Source organism: Macaca nemestrina, chromosome 19, assembly GCF_043159975.1.
Source record: "Macaca nemestrina isolate mMacNem1 chromosome 19, mMacNem.hap1, whole genome shotgun sequence".
In the NCBI taxonomy this organism is placed as follows: domain Eukaryota; kingdom Metazoa; phylum Chordata; class Mammalia; order Primates; family Cercopithecidae; genus Macaca; species Macaca nemestrina.
This window is the reverse complement of record NC_092143.1, coordinates 9,513,544-9,537,859: the sequence shown is the minus strand read 5'-3', so window position 1 is coordinate 9,537,859 and position 24,316 is coordinate 9,513,544. Positions and strand designations below refer to the sequence as shown.

The 24,316-nt window shown below is 38.0% G+C and overlaps 1 pseudogene; it reads left to right on the top strand.

Annotated features, from left to right (window-relative positions):
- LOC105476936 (small ribosomal subunit protein uS5 pseudogene) overlaps nucleotides 1-23,997 on the top strand; it is a 325,515-nt pseudogene extending 301,518 nt beyond the window's left edge.
- The last annotated feature ends 319 nt before the right edge of the window (nucleotides 23,998-24,316 follow it).

Below are 24,316 nucleotides of genomic sequence, written 5' to 3'. Positions count from 1 at the left end.
TTATTGTCCAATACTAATAATAACATTAAAATTTCTTATAATTATAGTAATTATCTACTAATATCATTTTAACTTGAAATAGTAAATTCAAATAGAGTAGTCTGTTACTTACATTTGGATAGCCTGCTTGGATTCTTCGTTATGAAAAGCAGAGACATAAAAGCCCTCTGTATGGCTGTGGGAGAACAGAAATGAAGGTGGTTTTGTTAACACAGTACCTGTATATTTTTATTCTGGGGACACTTAAGGATAAGGGAAACTAAGCACTTGAGGGGATACCAGGGGGAGAAGCACTAAAATGCATTTCTACTTGAGCTGGAAAAAGTCTTTTCCTTTTCCCTAAGAATTTTCTAGGGCAGTGCTTTTGATTTAGATATGACAAAATCCTAGACTTGTCATCTAGTAGAAGTTTTTTCCCCCTTATTTTCTCTTTCTTATTTTATGTGAGAATTCATATTGATGAATATATTTTTAATCTTAGCAGGAAGCAGATTTGGCATTAAATAATGTTAAGGTAAAAACTTTTTGGAAAATAAATCATTATTTTGATTATGCTCCAGATTTCCTGATAGGAACATGATGATTTGAAAATATTCAGTATAGTAAAAGGAATACAAATTATTATTGGGAGCATTTTATTAGACTCTCAATTTCCTGATTGTGTCACTATTCTTGAGAGAATACCTATACATGAAAAGAACAGTGTGATTTCAAAGATTTATCAAGACTTTTGTTCTGAGAATACTCAAATGATTTTTTTTGGTCAAGCGAATACTTTATGACATAGTTAAAAATAACTTTTGGAAAATACTAATATAGGGTTTGAAATGCAAATTACACTCAAAGCCATAATTGATGGGGCTTGGTTTTACAAGAGTTATTTCATAGGAGTTTTTATTTCCATCTATCAGGTGCTGTTCCCTATATAGTTTACACATTACAGTCGTTTCTCTACAGCTATGACAGAACAATGTCAAACTCAACTGATGATCTCAAAGTCGCCGTGGACCACAGCCATGTATAGACAGGAAAGACAAACATTTTTGTGTCACGGGGTAATGAGCATCTTTCTTTCCACCTGCAATTTGCATTTTTTTTTTTTTTTTGCCTGTTGATCCCAAACAATTATTTCCACATGACATTCTCTCTCTTTCATAGGGCTCTTTATTTCACCCTCCCAACCCCACCCAACTTGGCAGCCCGGGATGACAATGGCAATTTGAAATGAACATGAGAATAGAATTCCAACTTGGTGACATAGAAAAATAAGGATGAAGGAAAATGATGAAATCCGTTTTGATGTATTATTTAGAAACCTCTCATTGCTGCCATGAAGCTGTTCTGAGTACCGACAAGGTGTGACAACAGGAAGTGCAGTGATGAACAGGTGGGGGATGATTGTGTTAAATACGCTTTTTTTTTTTTCCCCCCCGCATATGCGTTTGTGTACTTGCTCGGGGTTCAAAAAAGAAAAAATAAAAATAAAAACAGCCCTCTCATCAGAATGACTTATAATTATTACACTGCTCCAGATCATCACACCTTATTGGCAGTCGACTGTTAATTATTTGTCTGTCAGGAATCATTCGCTACATGCTTGCTGTTTCTTTCCCTTCTCTGTGTGAATGGGAGTTACATTTTATTTTATGAACAATGCTGTTCTGTACTATAAGACCCTGAAAACAATGATGTCTGTTTATACAGCAGGCACATCTGGCTTTCACTGCCAAGATAACAAAGAACGTGGAGGGATATTTTAAAGCAAGAAGCCATCTTTGCTATACGATATTGAAAAGATTGGGAATCATTCATTTTGACTGTAGGGATCCCAGGTAATTCTGCAATATAATTAGATCTATTTCGTGAAAGATTCTATTGTGCCGATGAAGCCATATCATTTATACAGAGCCTGCAAAATGTATATTTTTAATTAAACAATGGAAACAGGTTATCCCAAGGTGAAACTGCCTCCAATTTCATTATCTACATTACTTGCTTCTCATTACCCTCTTCTCCTTCATAAAAAATTATTCAGCAGCTAATTTCCTCAAGAATTTGCTCTGGGAAATTGGGGATCGCTCTTACTTCAGTTTTAGCAGTTAAGGGTTCAAGTGCTCATTCTATTAATGCCCACATGTAGGACCTGAGGGGAAATGTAGGCTCTTCATGAATTTACATGTGCTGTGTCAGGTCCATAAATGAGGCCTGAGACCATCTGAAGTGGGTGGCTAAGACCACTTTGCTTTGAGGTGTGTTGAGAGAGACAAAGCGACAACTTACCAGATGTTGGCATGTGGGCTTATGTTTTAACACCATGTAATAAAATTAGGTGCTAAAAGTGGAAATATTAAAGAAGACAGCACTTCCCCAAGTGATGGAAGAGGAATCCAGATGAGATAAGACTTTTAATAAAGGTTAACCTAACCAACCAACAAAGAAAAATTAGAAGGAGAATAACCGCAAGCTAGTGCAAGGGCACTATGATACTTAAATTGAGTGTTTGGTGAAGACATAAATTGAGAAGAAAGAAAGTCCTTATTTGGGCTGCCTAGGAAGAAACCTTTGGAATATCTTAATAACACCATGAAAAGATAGCTATTTTGGGATGCATCAAATCAGAAACTACAAAATAACTTATAATTGTTACTAATGATTTTATTTACTTAATGCTACTGAAATTTTATGTAACACTGAAGTGTAAAAGAAAAATATAAAGTTTGGGGCATTCTATCTTTTCACACAAGATAGTAAATAAAAGGGACAAAAGCTTCTCTTCATTATTTATTCCAATTGTGTTCCCACCCAATAATAATGGCTGGAAATGTTCACACAAGAACAGTCTCATGAAATAGGGGGGGATGATGGTATGGTCACCAGAGATTCATGTAAGAGCTGCTGTTCTGTCCCTGGTTCAGGAGAAATCTGGACATTCAGAGGACATACCTAGTGGTGGTGAAGTTCTGATTAGTCAAGGGCGAGAATCACCAGAACTCACAATTTTAAGCCAGAAAGCCTTAGAAAGTTTGCTGTAGAGAATGAAGTTTACTCTCAGAGGATAGAGAATCAGCTAGGAATCTTAGCAACTTGTTCCTTGACCCAAGCAGTTCTCAATCCCAGCTTTCCTTCCTGGAGGCCTAAAATCATTGTAGTAATCAATGTGACAGAACCATCTCAGGTGCACATGTTAAGCTAGAGAATCTACATTTTTTAGTGATAAATTGTTGGAATCAGCTTATTCATATGTCTTAAGCATAGTTTCTGAAATAATTATATGAAATGATGTTAGTGGTTTTGAAACAATGGATTTCTATGCTTGTAGGAAAATATAAATTAGCATACTTATATATGTCTTAGAAGTTTCAAAGTTTAGTTTTATTTGCTTCTCTAAGTTTTGGGACATAATCCTTGTGATAATATCTGTTTTTTTGTTTGTTGGTTGGTTTGAGAAGAAGCATTGGGTTAAGACTTTTCATCCTAGTCCATTTTCCCCCCATTTGGTGATTGTGCTAATCGCATGTGGGTGTTGGTTCAGTTGGAATTCATTTATTCATTCCTTTTTCAGAATCGTATTGAATGCCACTTTCCAAATACTTGGAAATCGAGATGAGTTTAAAGAGCAGGCTTTCAGGGAGCTCACTTTCTAGTAGAAGAAATAATCAGAAAACAAATAAACACATAATATAAAGTTGGGTAATAATCCCTGCTAGGAAGAAAACCTGGGGCATAGTGAATGACGTAGCCAGGGGAGAGGTGCTACGTTTGATACTATACTCTTGTCAAGCCCCCTGACGATGTGACATTTAAATAGGAACTGAGTGAAGGGAAGCAATAAGGCTTGTAAAGATACAGAGAATGGATTTTCTTAGAAGATTACCCTTTAATGTGCTTTACTCTAAAATATCACGCCTGTAACTCATTGCTAGTGTCCTTTAATACATTCTCATGGGTCAATATTTTGTGATTATATTAATCATATTGGAGACCTATATTGTTAGTTTACATTCTGTGGATAATACATTCCTTAGCTGAATGCAGCTTGCAGATTTCTCTCCAGTTTTGACAATAGGATATATTCGCTCCTGTTATAACACCTGTGATTTCATTTTCTGGGAGAATGGCTCACAAAGAAAGACAGGGGAAAAGTGGCCAGCATGGTAGGGGATGTGTGGAAGGTAAAAATTCACTCTCACATTACAAAGCTTTTAGTTTATTCCCAAATCGTAATTAATCACAGAAACTGATATAGATTGTTTGCAGAAGACAGAGTGGGTTAAAAAGGCAGAGAAACATCGCTGTAGCCTCTTTTCAGACAGACAGAAGTTTATGCTTTTAGTTTCAGTTTATAAGAAAACCCTAAACTAACTATCGGCCCTCTGGAAAATATTGTACTCTTGCAAATATTAGTATTTCATTGCAATTGTATAAATTCTTTAAGAGAAAGTTCCTCGGTAGTAGCCACAATAGCCTGGCTCAGTGCTGTAGGACATAGAGAAAAATCGACCCTCTTTCATGGTAGCCATAGGTAATTCATACAACCAGAAAAAGAGACTCGCAGTGGCCTGCCGTACTTGGGAGTTTACCCTAGAAGCCTGTTGTTGGAATTAGTTAAAGCTTAGGGAAAGCACTCTAACTCTTACTTAGCAAGAAGATAAATCAAAAAATAAAATTAAAAATAAAAATAAAGGAAATATGCTGTATTTTATATAGAATCATATATTTAAAATGATCCAGGCACAAAGACCCATGTGAGTAAGTCTCATGATCCAAACTATTTTTAAGAGTTTTTTTCACCGAGTTTTAAAAAGCAAGTAATTAATGATTATGTATTTATTTAGAAACAGGGTCTCCTTATGTCACCCAGGCTGGAGTGCAGTGGTTATTCACAGGCACAAACATAGCACACCACAGCCTTGAATCTCTGGACTCAGGCAATCCTCCCACCTCAGCCTCCCAAGTAACTGGGACTACAGGCACGTGCAGCCATGCCCCCAAATCTTTCGTTCCTTAACCCATGTAGTGCTCGTTATTCTACATGTATGGTAATGTATGAAATTCAAAAAGTCACGTTGATGTCAAAGTTGAGGAACTACTGATGCTTCCATTATAAGGAAATTTAACATGTATATCTGTTAGCCACAGTAATTCTATCCCATTGCATATAATCACTAAAATTAAAAATGAACATGTGAAAATAGAGTCCCAGTGCAGAAGTTGAACTTAATACGTTTGACATTTAAGGTAGTCACTTAATCAGATTACTCTCTCTGGTTACAGCCTATGGGAATTCACAGGTGTTAAATTAGCTTCAGAAGGACTTTCCTATTGTTTTTTAATGGAAAGCTAGGACATATGGAGATCTGGACATAGAAAATAAACATAAATCACATATAAGAGATGTGGAGTATAGTCTAAACATTAGTCTTTAGTTTTCTGGGCATGCACAAATCTATGCCAATTGAACTATCTGGTGTGATTCCTGTTTCATTTCAAAATAATGCAACAGTTTCAACATTTTAGCTTTAACCTTCTTCATAACTAGAGGAACTATTCAAATGCTTTTGATGTGATAGTAAAGTGATTCTGTCTTTTGAGAATGACAATCAGTGCCTTTGTGATTTCATGGTATAAACTATTTGAAAGGTAGAAATGTGGAGGTGAGTAGCCTGTGATGATATTGAATCGTTTGGGTATGTTTCTGAACAGTTAGGAACAGAGAGGAAATACAAAGCCAGGCTAGAAAGAGTTCTTTTTACCCCAGGGATTTTTAGAGTTTCTTGGTGCATATGGATTTCAGAAAAATTTTTATTCGAATTTGATTTTATTCTTTTGACCTTGACTGTATAGAATGAAGTATAGTTTTACAGTCGCAGTATGGCAGAGTTGGGGCATTAAATGTTCATGTTTCCATACTGTTTACAGATACCAAATTGTATGGGTAATATTCAGACCACTGACGCAATAAAATCTGAATAAGCATTTCAAATCAATTGTTATTTTATAAAGCCAGGATGTCTGACCTGAAATCACAGCATAGATTTATTTTGTCAGTGATCTCAAGCGAAATAGGCTGGTTTTGGTCTCATTGTTTCAAAGACTTATTTCAGCATCTGCCCATACTCTCTTATTAGAAGGAGACCTACAAAATCCGTTGACTTTTTAGCATTAGAAGTGGCAATCATTCAAGAATAACATCTTTCATGAGTGTTCCTAATGTTCTTCAACCAAGGAGTGCAATGTATGAATGAATGAATGAATGAATGAATATCTGAATCAATTCATTTGTATAAACAAGTTTGAGGGATTGTAAGGGTGATGATGACTTAGAGAAAACCTTATTTATTTGTTCAGTGACCCACAAATTTAAAAATCCCTCTCTTGAAAAATTTTAGCTAATTGCTACAAAATTTAAAATCTTTGAAATTATTCATTTTAAATTAATTGGTTCTTCTGCTAATTGGTATTCCTCTGTACTCTGTGATTGTCGTCATCATTCTGACCTGTCACCACTTTCAAGCCACTGCTTTTATGGAGAGATTCTGCTCATGGTTGGCCTTAGGAGAAACCAATCAGTCAGCTGCAGCCCTGGAACAGATAGGAAACATTGTATGTGATGGGGGAGGCTACCACCTTTGCTTCTCATTTGTAACAGCCTGAGGTTTCCCCAGGAAAAGAAAGTCTGTAGCAAGTAAGCCATGGGTTGAATTCAAATTTAAGACTTCTGCCTCTCTAAAGTCTTGTTCAGTTTATTAAGTGTCTTGCCTCCTGCTGCATAAGCTATAGATAAAGAGACAGTGGTTTTCCTGGGGGTGTGAAACCCAGGTTAAGCAGACATCAGAAGAGAATTCTCAAATGAATTTTCAGTTAGTGCATTGACAGTCTCCAAAATTTGAACCTTAGCAAATACAACGTTCTTTTCAATTAACGTCAAAACATCAGCTAGCTTGCAGGTCTGTTACACTAACGTGGTATCTATATTCTGTGGTTTTCAGTTTGACCCTACTGGAGGTAAGGTTTAATTGTCAGTTTCTTTGAATATCAGTAGAATAATTTCAGGAATATTTTTTACCTTTTTACCTGCCCCAAGGTTATTCTGATATGAAATTTTCTCTTCTTGGTTTGTAATATGCTGCAACTACCTCCAAGGTTGACTCAGTAAGTCATTTAGAAAATCTTTCTTGAGGAAAACATAGGTTTTATTTGCGTAGTTAGGAGCTTGATGGCATAATATTCATGTGCATTCTTTGTGAGAAAAGCAGTTGGAAATTGCTTCCTTCTGATGGTGTCTGATGTGCTTCTTAGTATGGGATAGCTTCCATAATTTAGAAAGAACTTAGTCCTACCTGTAGTAAGCTGTGGATGAGGCAAGGACTCTGAGATGTAAGATGTTTTGTTTTCGTTCATTCTGTGTTTTCAATAATTACAAGCTGTCAGCTTTATGGGATCTCAGGGCTTCACAGTGTCTAGTACATGGAAGATGGATAGTGGCATTGAATAAATGAGAACCTGGAAGAATGAATAAGTGAATGAATGAAACTTCATGGTATTGTAGCTCACAGGATTTGTGAAATGCTTATGATTTCTGAGTGCAAGCTTTGGAATGACTGAGTTTCTGAGGTACTAAAGTCTGTAGAGAGGAAGCACAGAGCAAGGTATGCAGAGGGGGCCTCCTCTGACATCCCATCTATTCAACTATTCATGCATGCAAATGTGATCGTAGACCTGGAAGATGATTTTTAAAAGAAGAGTAATAAATATAATGAAATACAAATGTGCCATCACATTATATATTCAAAGATCATTTTACATTCCTGTTTTGTACAGGTTAATTTGAATTTCGATAAGCTAATTAAATTAAATTTTGTATTTTGTATTTGTTAGAGTGTATTTGATGACTCATTTAAGAACAGATCTCTTATCTAGAGTAGGCACTCGTGGTGGCCATGAAAACGCACTGCCTTGATCTGCTGCAGGGGCATAATTAACTTAGGGTGACAGGCTCATTCTGGGAAGACACAGGACTCATCCTAAGAGTGACTATGGTATGGGGACTCTCTATTGACCTGGATTAACTCCTGAATTGCTCTTCAGTCCAACCCTTCTACTACTCGGTGTCCCTTTCTTCCCTATTTCCTTCTATAGGTATCAGATTTCAACTGAAGTCTGAAGACTCTTGTTGCCTTCTCTTCTTCCCTTTGTCGAAAAACCTCTTGCCCATCTAAAACCATCGTGGTGTCTGCTTTCTGGAGTCAGGATCTAGTTGATGCAAATGGTACCAAGACTCATTCGGAAACCTGGCAGAAACTTGAAGACTTGGGATGTGCTTAATCACCCCTGAGCAGAAGGATACAATATCCTGAGTGGCAGATGGGGCCTGGGTAATACCTGACACTTGATGGCAACCCAATTGCAGTGGTGTCTTGCAGGTGCAGTCACTCCAGCATTTAAAAGAAATGGGTGGGAAGGATAGCAATGCTTACAGAGACAGCAGAGACAGCTCATTCAGGGTAATTTGCATTGATATGCCCGCAGAATGATAATAAAGAATTGGGCATTGGGAGTTATACCTGATGTAAATGATGAGTTGATGGGTGCAGCACAGCAACATGGCACAAGTATACATATGTAACAAACCTGCACGTTATGCACATGTACCCTACAACTTAAAGTATAATAATAATAAATAAATTTAAAAAAAAAAAAGAAAAAAAAAAGAATTGGGGGCTATAAACAAGCAAGTCAAGGCTAAATGTTACGGCTGGAGAGCCTATGTGGTGCCTTAGAAAGAAGCCATTTCTCCTACAGTGGAAGGACAGACTCAGTTGAATAACAGACTAAAAATTTTGTAGTTAAATTCGCAGAGCTTCAGACATTTGAAACCTTAGCCAAGACAGGCCTGTAATGTGTGGGTCAGGACCATGATTGGAATAATGTGAGAGCCTGAAATATGGAGTAAGGACGCCTGGATGGATGCCTTGAAGATTTTAGCACCGTAGACACTAAAACCTCAGAGCTTACAGAGCAGCCCATCATTCTCTATCAACACCTATTAGAAAATACTAGAGACCTCTCCCCTGCAAAGCAAGAGCTGTCTATCTCAGGAGATGTCCCTACTCCTCTCATGGACTCCTCTCAAGCACTAACCATGCTTCTAGTTTCTGTATTAGGTAAGACCAGAAAACCCCAAGAGAGCCTAGAGGATGCAGCATTTATCCAAGGCATTAATGGTTTGGTGGCAGTAGGGTCACCAGCATCACCAAGAAGTTCAGTGGTGGGTCTCCTTGGCAGGCCAAGACTGGGAGGACGAGTGATGGAAATAGAGATGGGTCATTATCTTCTGTGGGGAGAAATGGGGCACTGGAGCTATAGAAACCAGATGGGAAATCTGTTGTGATGAGCCTTACATGGTAAATGGGGTGCTACTATTAAATGTGGTCCAGATAGAGTATTGCTGAAATTCTCAGAAGTATGTTTGGCTTACAACCTAATAATGCCACAGCTTAACTACAACTCCTTGATGCCTTCTTTATGGACATCCCAGGCTTTGAATATGTCCATAATAGCCTCTTGACCAAAGATGGTTCAAATATGGGGCATATACAAGAGGCTAAACCCTTAAATGTTTGAGTAAATCTAGCTGTGTTCTTCCTGAAACTGCCCAATTCACACTGAAAAATGGAGTCCATTGAAAGACTGTGGTCCATTATCTCTACATACCTCCAGAAAAGAGTTATTATCCCTATACTAGCCCTTGTGATCCTTCCGTTCTGTCACAAACACAAATTCGTATGATTGCCACTTTGTACAAGATTTAAGGGCCATTAACAAGATTTTACTTTCCTGCTTTCCTATTATCTCCAACTCAAATACTGTCCTATCTGCAATCTCTAGAACTGCTGCTTACTTTACAGTGGCAGATCCATGCTTAGCATTCTTTAGTAATTCTTTTCTTCCAGACTCACTGTATCTATTTACATTCACTTGGAAACAATACTCACGAACAATTATGACCAAGGATTTACAGAAACACCCTCTTACTTCTTGGAAATACTCAGTGACACCTGAACGACTAGAGACATTCTGTTTCCTGAGGACTCCACTCTTATACAATATATGGATGATCTTGTTTGCTTTCTAAATTGAGAGTCCTGCAGAATTGATTTATTCCATTTGCTAACAGTGTTAGTGTGCAGGCACACAAAGTCTCTAGGGATAAACTACAATTTTGTCAGCCCCACATGTATTTTCTTGGCCATGACATCAAACAAAAATTAAGAGTCTTTTCCCTCAAAGACCGCAGGTTATTCCCGACTTTCCTGGCCAATTACTGAAAGACATCTTAGAAAATTTCTTATTCCCATAGGATATTGTAGACATGGATTCCTAACTTTTCTGGATTAGCTGCCCCCTCCTGTAAGCTAATGAAAACTGACAATCCTGCATTATAGACTCACTAGAGAATGTCTTTTACCACTTAAATAATGATCATACATCTCCAATGATCATACATCTTTCTTTCTATTAGTACACTGAGACAAGTTTGGAGGATTCTGACTTAACAAGAAAATGGGCATCAGAGACTCACTGCCTATTATATCTTCACATTGATTTCATGACAAAAAGCCTGCCCTCCTTGTTTGCACACAGTGGCAGCAGTGCAAGGTCAACTGAGGCAACTGATGACTTAATCTTAAGATTTTTGCTTAACCCTATGGTTCATCATATCATTGAGACCTTCCTTCAGACTGAAAACTCCTTCAATTCTTCTGTTACTAGACAGGTTTCCTTTGAAATCCTTTATTCTCGGTGGATATGTTTATGGCTTTGATTGTAGTGTTGATGTCACAGGTGTATACATATGTCCGAACTCATCAAATTGTGCACACTAAATGAGCATGGTTTTTTTTTTGTATATCAATCTATATTCAGTAAAGCTATAAAAAATCTCTTTACCTATAGACATTTCTATCCATTGTTGCAAAATCCTAAAATCTGCTATTCCTCTTCCTCTCCCATATGACTGTTATGTACTTATTTGAGAGTTTTTCTTGCTGTTACCTGGCCACTTTGAAACCCTTTTAAACTACCTAAATTGTGAAGTATTGTGGATAAATTGTTTGAGAACTGAGCAAGGACACTATCAAGCTGGGCATGCAATCAGAATACACTAACATTTGTTCAAATTCAACTCTCTTCAAGATACTAAATCTGCACAAGTTGCCAAAGTTATAGCTCTTACTAAGTCCTGCCAGTTAACTAGAGATAAAAGAGAAATGCCTATATAGAAACACTTTTGTAGTGGTGCAAGATTTTGGTATGCTTTGGAAGAAATATCACTTCTTAATTACAGCTGGTATATTCCAATTAAACAAAGGAAAAACATAAAAGCAATTTTAGGAAGCCAAGGTTCATGTTGCAGCAGATTAATATACTAAACAATCTGTGTTAACACATCCAAACTGCCAAGCAAGTCCAAAATTCAAAGCCAAAATGAATTCCTGATTATTGGCATTAGGCCTTGAGTCAATTTCAGAATCAAACACCTGATTCTGAAATAACACACTGGAAAAATCAGGTTGTTTGCTTCACCCAGAAGGCATCTGGTGGTGCCAAGACAGCTATTTGGTCTTCATTGAGATGCTGAAATAGATTCTCTCAAAAAAAAAAAAAAAAAAACTGGCTGTAACCGTACATGGAAAGGATAATTTAAAATGTATCCTGAAGAAGTATCAATGGGGAAACCCCAACAAAATTGAAGATCATGTCTTTGCTGTATCTTCCATCAAACCCCCAAATCCTGTGCCAACCTTGTCCTAAATATGGGACAAGGACATGAGCCAAAACTTTTAGGGTATTGAGTATATCTGCAAATAGATTTCATTCAGTTGTTCCCTTGTATGGTTATGAATATGTTCTTAATCACAGAATAGTGTGTGTTTTCTGGTTGGCTGGGATTGTTTCCTTTCCATAAAGTAACTCATCTAACAGTAGCAAAGCAACTTTCCAAATCTGTGTTTCTCACTTGAGTAATATTCATCTATTTATCTTGTTTTGGGGTACCCATGTCACAAGACCATTAATTAAGGCACTCTATGACGTTATGAAGCTTTGCTTGTCAACTAAAACCTCACCGTTCCTACCACCCCCAGTCCTCAGAGAAATCAAGACCCATTAAAATGGAAACTTGCAAAACTCTCTGAGCAGCTTTAGATGCTGCAGCCAAAGGTTCACTCTCAGCATTCTGGCTGTTAGGCCCATTGTAACAGGAACTCACAGATTATCCCCAAATGAGCTGGTTGCTGGATGCTCATCCATACGGGGATATCACCCTCAATTTTTGACTGTGCTTATTCACAGGCCAATATAGCCAAATGCTGTAGAACTTTAAGGCCAACTCATTTTCAATGAGACCGTGTGGCTTTTCCCAAGCATAAGTCACAGAAAACATTGCATGACTTTCAGCCAGCAAATCTACTGTATGGAAAGTGAGACCAATGTAAGACCGTTCTTGAACTTGATTAGATGGGATTTGGAACCACAAATCGTGCAATGAAGCTCCTGGGAACTACCTCTTGGATTCACGTCTCAGTTAAAAAGTCAGCATATACCCATCTCCCAGCTATCTATGCCCATGTAAAATCTAGCACTGGGAATCTCTTGGGATTCTCCAGAAGCTGATGCCATTATAAAGTAGATCTTTTTCTCAAGAACTTCAGATCAAAGCCTATTAATACCAGAAATAATTAATCACCACCTCTGTCTTTATCTCTTTCATTTTTCTTTTCATGACTATCATTTTCTCTCTGTGTTGGTTTAATAACTTTGATTGTAAAAATGAGATTCTTTAAGGTTTTTCCTCTAATCATGCCATTTTGGGTAAATCAGTATTACACAAACCTATTAATATTCAAACCTCCCTATCCATAGACTCATGTGGGCAGGAGATCTGTTCTGTGCATCCCAGGTCAGCCTGGGTCTTGGTTAACAGACATTACTGGTTATTCTTGTTTGTACTTGTCTCCCTAGTCATTGGCTCTGCTTTCTCCAGGGGTTTAAATGCTGCTATGCAGCCACTCACTCAACAAATGATTGAAATATATGTAACTACAAAGAAAACCATTGCAAGACGCTTTGATGACAGTCATCAACAGCCAGGCTGAGGCTGCTCTTGGAGTGGTGTAGATCAGGAGTTCTGAAAACAACAACAACAACAACAACAGCAACAACATATGGCCAACTGATGAGACTCAGAATCTCTGTGGGCCGAGAAGTGAGATTGTGAGTGACCTTGAATATCTGAACGTTTTCTGCTTTGGCACTGGTGTGACTTTAGCGCCATGACCATTCCTTCTCTCTCTTCTTGGCAGTCGTCACATGAACTTAGTGCCCACCCATGTTGATAAACCTAAATTGCTCAACCAAAGGCTTCCAAACCACAGGAATAATTCCCCCCTATTCTGAGACCCATCTGATGAACCATTCCTGAAACTAATGGAAATTTAGTAGTTCACTCTTTCTCAAGCATTATAATATCATTTTATTTCTTCCCCCTCTCACACACACATGTCCTTCCTGCCTCAGTGTCGACCTAGAGTGCTCTCTACCCTACCTCCACTCTCCATTGTCTTTAACTCCTCCTCATTCTTCAGGCTCAGGATCTAAAAGATCTCATCCTTAGGACAGCCACCCTGAACCCCTTTGTATGCTCTTTTCCTTATAACATGTATACTAATTTGCTATGATCTTTCAGTGTGATTATTTGATGACTATCTTTCCTCCCTAATAAACTCTACACTTCACAAGGGTGAGGACTGAATCTGGTTTGCCCGTATTTTATCCCCAGTCACTGACCACAATGCTTGCATGTAGTAGCTTCTTGTAAAGTGATTGCTGAAAGGTTAAAAGAATGAAATGAACAAAATGATTTGAATTAATTCATTCATAATAGTAGTCAGGAATGATTTCATCAATGGAACCAGAAGATTTCAATGACCTAAACTACAAATTTCTGCTTCATCTCTGTAGCAGGGGTGCTTTGACTCTGGATTTCATTTATAGCTAGTGAAAGTGAGTGGGCATTTAATTCCGTGCTGAAACATTTTTTTTTTTTAAGATACGTTAATACATATAATTAGATATCCATAAGATCTCATTGATCTGAGATCACACTGTTTTGTTCATGAAAAAGGAAGAGAAAGAAGAGAGGAAAACAAGGAAGAAGTGACTTTCATAATGAGAAATATAGATAGTAGAACAAAATATACTGACTTACCTGTATTACTTTGGAAGTAATTTGACTTAGTTCACTTATGCATCTAGAGTTACCATACCACAGTCTGGCCAAGAGGACCTGATTTTTGTCTGATTATGCATGGCCTCTATTAGTGTGTGATGTGTTTTTAATGCCCTTTTAGAAAGAAAATTGTGAGCTGTCATAACATGGCTCTAACTGGAAAGATAATGTCAAACCTTCTTAGAAAACACTGTAGGATATTTCAATTCTCTTAGCAAGAAAGAGCACAGATTTAATTATGGATCAAAATGCCTTCTGCATCAAGTGGAGAGAGGTGGACATTGGAAGTCCTGTGGTGCTTCTTATTTTTCAATATGACAGGAAACTAGAAACCCAAATATCCAAGTGATCCAATTTATATTTGTTCCCATGGTTTCTAATATGTAGGAATACCTCATGCAGTTCTGTTTGAAAACAAAAAAGGTTACTGAATTTCTTGGCAATATGCAAATATATTTACACCTATGTTTACGGTCTCAGGCAATACCCACAAATACACATGTTCGTGACCAGGGTGCTAGTAGTTTATTGCCAATACCACTCTTACTAACAGTGTGCTAACACATTGTCACATATTATTTGATTGTATTGTTCCTGGAGTTTCAAAGACCTGGAGATAGAGCCTTCCATGATATCATCACATGCTACACCTGGAGAGGAAAACAAATATCAGGACAGTGAATCTTCTTTCTCTCCTTTTTCTGAACTCTAGCCCGGTAGACTGAAGTCTATTCTCAGCATTGCCACCATCCACTGTTTTCTTATGGATAACCTTTAATTAATGGAAGCTATTTTCACTACATTGAATATTTTCTATTCTGGATTACCAACAAAAATACCATAAGTCCACTTTCCCGTTAATCACATAGCCAAAACATGGAGGCCATTGATAAATGATAGCTCATGAGCCACTCAACCACTGCCTGCTTCAAAAATAAGGCTAGTGATATAGTCTACATTATTCCTTAGGCTGAAATAAGTGATATAAAACAGTTAAACAGTTATTGGGTAATTTTTTGAGTTCAGTGAGTAAAAATTCGATCCAAAAGTAAGATTGTCAGCTTAGGGCTTTTTTCTCATGACTCGGAATACTTAAGAACATATATCTGAACAATATTGCATTATGAAAATATTTTTATACCTAAGTTTTTAAGTTTGAAAGGAAATTACTTATCAACTTGCTCTGATGACTGTCTTTATAGTAGGCAGAATAGCCTCCCAAAGATGTCCCCTTAATGTTCAGAACCTGTGAATGTTACATTGCACGGAAAAAAGACTTGCAGATGCAATTAAGTTTTTAGACTTTTCAATAGGGACGTTATCTTGGATTATTTGGGTGGGCCTAGTCTAATCACATGAACCTGTAAAAACAGAGAAGTTGGCCTGAAGGCAGAAGGCAACTGAGGCACAAGGGAAAGAGAAGAGGTATAAGAGAGATACCTAAAGCCGAGCAGGATGTGGCCCTGCTGCTGGTTTGAAAATGGAGTGGGCAATCTGATGGGGAATGCAGGAGGCCCTGAGGGGCCAGCAGCCAAACATGCCCTGTAGTTCCTAGAAGCTGAATTTGGCCAACAACCTTAATGAGCCATCAGAGAGAAATACAGCCCTGCCAACACCTTGATGTTGGCCTTGGGAGACGCCAGGCAGAGGACTGAGCTGAGCTCCACTGTGCCCGGATGTCTTCTGCTTAACAGGAACTGTGAGGGAAAACCACATACTGTGTTAAGTCACTGCACTTGTGGTCATTTGTTAGGGCAGCAGGAGAAAAGCCACACAATATTCCTGCTATGTTAAGATTTAATGGATTAAGTGTCTGATGAAATGTATTGATGTAGAAACTATTTTATGGAAAACATCTATCCACCTATCTTTCCACTTTCTGGGGTTCATTTTCTACAAAAACGCTCCAATTTCTCAATAGAAAAAATCCTTGGAAACTGAAAGCTTTGAACTCTGTTGAAAATTTTGAAGAAATATATTCTGAGACAGCTTTAAACTCGGCAAAACGTGTCGTTCCATCCCTTGCCTTTACTTTCATGCCTAACCAGCCAGAAAAACCCACCCTGGAAAATTGGAAGCCATAGGTAATGCTGTCATGCTTCCATTCACTTAACACCTGCTGCAGAGTCCTTCATTCTTATTATCTCAGCAACAGATTTCACCCTTGGATGTTTTGTTCGGTGGAAATATAAAAAGAGGCAGGCTGTTGACACAGAAGGATGATTGTTTTTCTGAGTTGGACCTTTTAATTTAAAATGGAGCTTCAGAGAACAGGGGGATTTCTTTGCCAGATTCCCTTTTAATCCTGTAGGGCCGAGCAATACCATGGCTAAGATCGGGGCACCTCACCCATTCATTCCATCATCTCGTGTTGCGGTACTTGTCATCTTCAGTGCTCAATAAAGGTTTGTCAAATGAATGAATGACCCAAATAGCCATTTTATTGTACGTTTTTGGGATTATGTCACTGAGTGCTGAGGCTCAGTCTTTATTCATTTTTTTTTTTTTTAAACTTGTGGTACCCTTGCCTTGCGCAAGGCTTACTCTGTAGAATATCTCCGATAAGTGGGGCTACCATATCTGTGCATCACAGGAGGGAAGGTGGCCCCTATTTTTTTTTTATCTCTAGAAGCCTGTGTCCGCATTTGCTCTGCACAAAGTACAAAGACTTATCAAGTGTAGGATTTACCCTAAAGCTGAAGGCAGCTGTGACTCTCTGGGCAGTTATCAGGCTGATTCAGTTATTTACTAACTCCCAGGGATTTGCAGTCAAGTTGTGCTTGAGACACCTACCTCCGAGGATGTGTCCCGAGATAAATGGTCTGATGTCTATGAAACTCAGGACTTCTACCAGCCCCAAAGCCAAGCAAGGACATGCAATGCATTTCTTTGTATAGGAATAATTTACTTTTGAAATATACATATCATGTTAAAGTGTCTATTAAGGAAATTAATTTTTTTTTTGAAAAATTTGAGGCCAGAGTTCTAATAATCAAGGAATCATTAACTGTGAAGTTTGACTTTTTAATTTCACCAGAGCAACTTTTCTCAGGGAGTGAAATGGTAGCTCCCTTAAGTGGTTTTATGAAACTGAATATATATATATATATATATACACACACACACACACACATATATGGATATATCCATCACGTATATGGATATATCCATCACGTATATGGATATATCCATCGCCACATACATATTCCTCTATTCTTCATTGATGGTTCTTTCTCATGGCCCAGAATGCTCAAGAGTATGTGTCAGAAAAGAATAACATCATCAAACTATTTTATGATTAATGTTTTAAATTTGAAAGAAATATCACTTATCAGTTTGTTATGGATTGATAGTGTCCCCCTCAAAATTCATACATTGAATTTTTAACCCTTCCCAACCCATGCCTCATAGTATGACCTTATTTGGGAAATAGGATAATTTCAAATGTAATTAGTTGTTAAGATGAAGTCATTAGAGTGGGGTGGCCCCTTAATCCACCCTTCATCCTTATAAGGGTGTCCTTCTAAAAGGGGACTATTTGGCCCCAGGCACACACGCAGGGAGAATGGGATGTGAGCATGAAGATGATCGTCTACAAGCCAAGGAGAGAGGCTTGGAGTAGATTCTTCTCACATAGCTCTTGGAAGGAGTCAACCCTGCCAACACTATGATTTCAGACTTCTGGCCCAAAACTATGCAATAATCCATTTCTGTTGTTCAAGCTGCCCTGTTTGTTGCACTTTACTGTGGCAACCCTAGAAAATTAATACACTTAAAAAATCACTTACCATCTTGCCCCAATAACTGTATTTGTGGTAGGCAGAATGGCCTCCTAATAACCTCTATATCCTAACACCCAGACCTGTGAATACACTGTCACATGGCAAAAGGGACTTTGCAGGAACAATTACAGTTATGCACCTTACAGTAAAGATCTTATTTGGATGATTTGGGATATTTGTGTTTATGCCATGAAAACAAAACCACAAAGTAAGCTTCCAGTTGTCATGTGGGAGAACTGTGCTCCTTATGGTCATGTGAGGTGGCGATTCCAAAAAGGTTTGGGAAACTGGTTAGTAGCACGTGCTTCAAAGGAAAAACTCAGTGTCTCCAAAGGCCCAAGTGAGCATTTTTTAATTTTATGTTACTATCATTATAAATGGATTAAATAGCAACATATTTTTATTTGAAATTTTAAAGCATATTGAAGACAGTGAAAGATTTTTACACTGATCAACTATGGGTCAAAACAAATGAGGACCTCCTCTCAGGGTTAGTTTTTTATGTTTTCAAAAGAGCCACATATGAACAGGAAAATGAGTTCACTGTTGTACACATTTGCTTCTTTATAGGAAATCAAATTACACTTAAGTGAAGACCTTATTTTTTACAAAAATATATACTACTTTTGTTGTTTTTGTTTTTATTTACAGGCTTGTCAAAGTGGTTGCCTTAACTCCTGTATGTTGTTTGTTTTTCTGCATTGATTTTTAAACGCTTTTAACATTTTATAGTTTTTTGCCTTGTATTCTAAGAAGCCTAGTCATTGCCTGTTGTTTTTCTTCACTCTCTTTGTTGAATTGACTGTTATTTTCAAGTCACTCACCCCCACACTTACAGATGACCTTTTTACATTTTCTCAATGTCTTGTTGTAGTTCTCCTCAACCCTAAATCTGAGACATATTTTTCAAAGCATATAGAACATCTTTATGTCAGAAAGTTCACTTGATGTCCATATCACTGGCACTGATAGAATGCCAGGAGATCTCTAGATGTGCATGTGTGTGTGTGTGTGTGTGTGTGTGTGTGTGTGTGTGTGTGTGTGCATGCAGCCCAATACTATAAGACAGTTTTTCTTTACTGCAATCTGTTTTCAGTACTTGGCCTTTAATGAGAAATGATTAAACACATTTTTTTTAGCTTACTGATTTCTGACTGATTTTTTTAAAATCTCAATTTGTTTCTAGATAATTTCAGAGAAACTGCATCATTTTTCTAAAAAGAGTTAATTCCTGTATAATTGTTTTTAATTCAACTGAAAGCACATGTAGCTGATGGTAGGTAAACATTGGGTTGCCATTACTCTCAATGGCAAAAACTGCAATTACTTTTGCTCCAACTTAATACATGATATTCTTAGTTTGCAAGTTATGAATTTATCTTTTTCTTCAAGCTAAAGATTGGTCTTTGAAAGCTGTGGTGACATGCCCTAAAGCCCCAGCCTCCGGGTTTAGAGGCTCCTGTAAAATGAGCCGCCCACGCTGAGCGCAATCTCCTCCCAGCAGCTCCCTGCCATGTTTCACGGAGGGCCCCAAAGGTCAGGCGAGGAGGCCGCTTGCACAGAAGAGGAGGGAGCTCCCTTTGCCTGGTCCTGGGGTGGGAAATTAATATTTTTGGAGTTATATAAAGGAGGTTTTGTGGATATCCCACTGACATGAGAATTAATTCATTACTTGTGGATTATTAACGTATGCTCAGCAAATATGTTTTTTAGATTGTTAAGAGGAAATTGGCTAATTAAACTTCTCATTTACCTTTTAGATTTCAGGTTGTAACTTTCACAAATGTGTGCTTTGGCTGAAAAGGCCTTTCTTTTAAACGAATATTTAAAATGTAGTTTTGTGGTTAAAAAAAAAAATCACTCTAAAAGCCTTATCATTTAGTACTAAAGAAGAGAATAAAGAGTAGATTTCAGTATTCCTGGGACCCTCACAAACCAAGGAGGTCTAGGAAAAGACTTGCTACAATTCCTCAGGTTTTTCTAAAAGTCTCATTTTAAATTCTAAGGTCTCATTTTACATGGGAAAGAAAAGAATATTATTCAGAAGCAAAATAAAGAGAAATACTTGATATAAATTTTTAAAATCTTTTTGGAGGCCCACTTTATCTTTTAGCCACATCTGGGATTTGTGGCTTGAACTGTCATCTCTGTCATGTATTCCACCAACACTAGCAAGCCTCAGGCCCACAGCTAGTGTATTGATGGGGTGTCTTTGAATAAGTTAGAAAAGGCTCCCTCGCTGGGCGGATGCAACTCACAGGTACACAGCCTGGTGCCTTTGTGAGAAGAAAGCACTCCCAGCACAGCATCCGCCAGAGGGAGCAGCTTTGCTGGCAGAAGGTCTCAGGCTATAGCCCTGCTCACCCCTCGGTGTGGTCCTTTTGTACATTGGTGCCTTTTGGGCCATGCTTGGCTGGCCAGTCATACTGTGAATTTGCATGTTGATTATACTATTTGTAGGACTGTTTTCCTATGTTGCTGTCAATCTCCTCAGTTTAAGAACAAGTATATCAGATCTGCCGCCTGAGAGCCAGCCAGTCTATGCTCTTACACAGGACTCCCAGCAGAATCCTGTCTCAGGAGAGAAAGTTCAAGTGGAAACAGACCTATTAACTGATCAGCGGAGGAAATCCATGCCAGCTCTCAAGGGTCACTGGGGATATGAGGGGGACCAAGAGCATGGAAGAGAGAAATGAAGACAAATGAGCAATGGAGCTGATGGTGAGAAGACAGAAATACTACAGAGAACGAAATGGAGCTGAAATACATCAGAAAATCCCACGTGAAAATCCCACTGTTCACATATTCTCAAATTTAAGAAGATTCTGCAGTCAATGTAAAAAGAACAGAATGGCACAGGAAAATGAATAATTCAAGAAAAAGAAAGAATTCGTAGAAATCAAGATACAAATTTGAGCAACTCCCCAGAACATGGAGCAACAAATTAAAAAATGAAAACATGAGACTGTTCTGAGTGCTGACATGAAGTAGAATGGATTGCTGTGTGGGGCGTGGGGCGTTTCACCGCGAGAGAAGTAGTAGAGAGTGTGCATTCCCCACCCTCTCAGTGCGCCTCACCCAGGCCAGTGTGAGGATGGTCAGTGCTGCAGGTGAGAGAGGCTGCCCCCTAACGTCCATGGAGAGCATTTATGTGTGTCTCAAAAGAACATCTGTGTGTCTTTGTAACAGTGGAACCTCCCTGGTCACATAAGTGGTCTTGCTGAGAAGTGGGGTGTGGGGGGTGGAGAGTTGTCAGAACCCACTGGCTGGTGTTGGTCTGTTTGTTTTCCTGTTGAGCTAACTTTGACATCCTGATCCTGCTCTCTGCTAAGCTATCAAGGCAGAGAGCAAGTCGGCCTTCAGGGTCCTCTAGATAGAATTGCCCCAGAAATATTGATGATTTAGTGATGCAGCATCTGACTCACAAAAAGGTCAAAATCAAAGCAAAAAGATCGTGAACAAAAAGGACATTCTCAAAGAAATTCTAAAAATAATAATTTTTTAGTGCTGGAGAAAGACCCAAATCTTCATACTGAAAGAGCCTAAAGAATAAAAAAAGAGTAAAAATAAACCCTTCTAAAATATTGCAAAAGAAAAAGTCAATCAGATTATCTACAAAGAAATGAGAATCAGGCCGACATCAGATTTTTTTAATCACCAAAATCCAATGTTAGAAGATAACAGAGGAATACCTTCAAAATTCTGAAATCATTTGGAACCCAGAATTCCAACAGAGCTAAACTGTCAATGAAGTGTGAAGTCAGAGAAAACATAATTTCAGACATTGAGTACTCAAAATATTTATTCTCCCTATGGCTTTTCTTAGAAAGTTACTTAAATACTATAGCAAATGAGAAGTCTTGCCTGACTTCCAGGACCTAGGAAACAATGGATCTAACCCACATGAGCGAGTGCAGGAGTTTCCAGAATGGTAACTCATAGCAGTACCAGAGTTCAGATGAAAGCATGAAGATAGAGACCTCCAGGGAGGAAGGAGAGAAGATTCCACTTAGTAGATGATATAACAGAGAGGACAGAGAAATTAAAGCAAAATCCAGAAAAAACAATGGTAAAACCAAAGCTATAGCCCAAATACAAAGCAAACTAAAATGTGTCACAGTGATTAATCACTGACGGAGAATAACACAGGGATAGTTCATTTTACATTTGTACTAGGAGCTATATGGGGTCCCAGGGTCATGCCATTGAAATGTAGAAAGGGAGATTCAAACCTTATACACTAAGTAACTTGAGAGGTGAATATTTAGGGGAGGAGTCTTTCCTTTTCAGTTGTTTGGAATAGTTTCAGAAGAAATAGTACCAGCTCCTCTTTGTACCTCTGGTAGAATTCAGCTATAAATATGTCTGGTCCTGGGCTTTTTTTGGTTGGTAGGCTATTACTGCCTCAATTTCAGAACTTGTTATTGGTCTATTCAGGGATTCAGCTTCTTGCTGGTTCAGTCTTGAGAGGGTGTATGTGTCCAGGAATGTATCCATTTCTTCTAGATTTTCCAGTTTATTTGCACAGAGGTGTTTGTAATATTCTCTGATGGTCATTTGTATTTCTGTGGGGTCAGTGGTGGTATCCTTCTTATCATTTCTCATTGTATTTATTTGAATCTTCTCTCTTTTCTTCTTTATTAGTCTAGCTAGCGGTCTATTTATTTTATTTTTTTCCAAAAAACTAGCTTATGGATTTGTTGATTTTTTGCAGGGTTTTTTGTGTCTCTGTCGTCTTCAGGTCTGCTCTGAGCTTGGTTATTTCTTGCCTCCTGTTAGCTCTGGGGTTTGCTGGCTCTTGGTTCTCTGAATCTTTTAGTTCTGATGTTAGGGTGTCAATTTGGGATCTTTCTAGCCTTTTGATGTGGGCATTTAGTGCGATAAATTTTCCTCCTAACACTGCTTTAGTTGTGTCACAGAGATTCTGGTACATTGGCCCTGATACATGGTCCCTAACTAATTTTATGAGGCCAGAATCATCCTGATAACAAAACCTGGCAGAAACACAACAATAAAAAAAGAAAATTTCAGGCCAATATCTCTGAAGAACATAAATGGAAAAATCCTCAATAAAATACTGGCAAACAAAATCCAGCGGCACATCAAAAAGTTTATCCACCACAATCAAGTCAGTTTCTTCCCTGGGATGCAAGGCTGGTTTAACACACACAAATCAATAAATGTAATTCATCACTTAAACAGAACTAAAGGCAAAAACCACATGATTATCTCAATAGATGCAGAAATGACCTTTGATAAAATTCAACATCCTTTATGTTAAGAACGCTCAATAAACAAGGTTTTGAAGGAACAGATCTCAAAATAATAAGAGACATATATGACAAACCCAAAGCCAGTATCATACTGAATGGGCAAAAGCTAGAAGCATTCCCCTTGAAAACTGGCACAATACAAGTATGCCCTCTCTCATCACTCTTATTCAACATAGTATTGGAAGTTCTGGCCAGGGCAATCAGGCAAGAGAAAGAAATTAAGTGTATTCAAATAGGAAGAGAAGAAGTCAAATGGTCTTTGTTTGCAGATGATATGATCCTATATGTAAAAACCCCCAAAGTCTCAGCCCAAAAGCTTCTTAAGCTGATAAGCAACTTCAGCAAAATTTCAGGATACAAAATCAATGTGCAGAAATCACAAGCATTCCTTTACACCAACAACAGAGAAGCAAAGAGCCAAATCATGAACTCCCATTCACAACTGTCACAAACAGAATAAAATACCTAGGAATACAGCTAACAAGGGAAGTGAAGGACCTCTTCAAGGAGAACTACAAACCACTGTTCAAGGAAATCAGAGAGGGCACAAGCAGACGAAAAAACATTCCATCCTCATGGATAGGAAGAATCAATATTGTGAAAATGGCCATACTGCCCAAATCAATTTATAGATTCAATGCTATCCCCATTAAACCACTGTTATGTTATATATATATATATATTATATATAATATATATTATATATATTATATATTATATATATATATTTTATATATATATAAATTTTTTTTTTAAGGATGTAATCTCACTCTCTTGCCCAGGCTGGGGTGCAATGGCATGATCTCAGCTTGCCGCAACCTCTGCCTCCTGAGTTCAAGTACTTCTCATGCCTCAGTCTCCTGAGTACCTGGGATTACAGGCGTGCACCACCACACCTGGCTAATTTTTGTATTTTTAGTAGAGACGGTTTCACCATGTCATCCGGGCTGGTCTCCATGTCATTCTTTCCC